The sequence below is a fragment of the Durio zibethinus genome, chromosome 15, assembly GCF_047325235.1.
Source record: "Durio zibethinus cultivar Kanyao isolate XHJ-2024 chromosome 15, ASM4732523v1, whole genome shotgun sequence".
Taxonomy (NCBI): domain Eukaryota; kingdom Viridiplantae; phylum Streptophyta; class Magnoliopsida; order Malvales; family Malvaceae; genus Durio; species Durio zibethinus.
In genome coordinates, this window is record NC_143176.1 from 19,342,967 (window position 1) to 19,345,025 (window position 2,059).

The following is a 2,059-nucleotide window of genomic DNA, read 5'->3' on the forward strand; positions in this document are numbered from 1 at the left end:
CCCATCAATTGGCCCTGTGATTTTCGAATAACCACTCCCACTCCTCCTTTCTTTTCAACCCGATCCAGTGCTGCGTCAAAGTTCACCTTATTCCTTCCATCTTTGGGTGGCTGCCATTGAGGATGTTCCTTCTCTTGTCCCCTCCTCGTTCTTTCTTGGGCTTGGTATATTCTTGAATATATTGTCTGATGAAATTTGCATTATGATTTGCTGTGGCTCTTTCCTCACCATGTACTTCTTTGTTTCTATTAGCCCAGTTTGACCAGCACGTCACAATTAGCTGTTGCAAATGTTCGATGGCCATCTCCATTATCCTCTCTTTCAACTGCCCCTGTCCTTCATCTTGCTCGTTCCACTGATTGTCCCAGTAGAAGTTCAGACACTGCCATACCTCTTTCACCTTCTCACATCGTTTAAGTGCATGGAACAGCGTTTCTCTTCCGTTCCTGCATCTGCACACATCTCATCATTACACAGCAGCCTATACTCATCCGGTCATGGTTCTTATCATTACACAGCAGCGTATACCTGCTCTTTACAGAGTATCTTCCTCTATTGTCATAGTGCCAAACGAGAACATCAGAATCCTCTCTCTTGCTCACTAGTATCATGCTGATCGCAGCTGCCTCCTTTTCCACAAATCTGTCACTTAACTCCTCCACCGTCCCATCAACGCTCCATTCTCCCCTAGGTGACTGGATCATAAAGTTGCTTTTGCAGGACACCCATTTATCAGTATATATCTTTATGGATTTGCCATTACCTACCCCCCACTTCACTCCATTTCAAGGGTAGAAATAGAGTCCCACAAGCTCCTCCATGTTAGTGAAGGGTTGTTGCCCAGTCTCGAGTCAAGGAACGAAACTCCTGGATAATACTTCCCTTTTGGCATACGATGCACAAATGTGTTTTCATTTTTAATCAGCCTCCATCCTTGTTTAGCCACCATAGCCTTGTTGAACTTGTTCATTTCACGGAATCCCATCCCTTCATGTTTCTTTGAACAGAACATCTTGTCCCAACTGATAAAATTGAGTGTTTTCATCTACAGGAACTTGTATTTGTACAGAAACGAGGAGATATACAACAAAGGGTTTGAGATATGGCCACGGTATTATTACCAACAACAGCAAAACGTGAACAACTCCTTGTTTGAAGCGGGTCCTAATCGAAGAAGTAGATTGCTTAACCTCTCTGATAAGTTGTCTGCGATATCAACAGGTTTTACGGTTATAAGACAAGGAGACGTGAATTGTCAAGATTGTGAAAACCAAGCTAAGAAAGATTGGGCACATTTGAGATGCAGGACTTGGTGCAAAGTCAAAGGGTTTCAGTGTCAAATTCACGTTAAAGGTACTTGAGTTCTTGTCGCTAAAAGTACTTGAGTTCTTGTTGCTATAAGGTGAGAGAGGCCACCAGAACTAGCAGCTTTGCAACAAGCACAGCAGCAGTAACAACAGCAAAAAAAATCTTTAGAATCACAAAGAAAGTAAAAAGCTTATTTTTAACCACAACTTTTGTTTCGTTTGTTTTGAAACTTTTTCTGTTTCAAAATACAATGATTGAATTTTCAAGTTTTAAAACTTCAAATTTTTTGCTCAAATTTAAATCAAACAATTTTTATCAAAAAATTATGAATAATTCTTTTTTTTTTTAGATTTTATTGGGTTGATTTTATTTTTTTCGAGTTTTAATGCTAATCCATCAAGAATTTTTTACGGGTTTAAATAAATCTCAAACAATGTTAGTCACAGATGAGACTTTCTTTTGGAAAATATAAAAGAGATCTTACTAAAAAGAGAAAAAGAATAAATGAATTCTGACATGGCATTAAACTGATTTAAAATACCTTAATAAGGGAAATAAATTTAAAACTACCCTTATTAAAGAATAAAGATCTGAAGAGTAAATATCAAAATGTAGATTTTTTTAATTTTTTGAAAAAAAAAAAGTTTTCGTATCGAATGATATCTTCGAAATTTGCTTCTGGTAAAAATAAATGCGCTATTAATTTATTAATTAAATACCTTGGCCAGAAAAATATTTAATTATCTATATT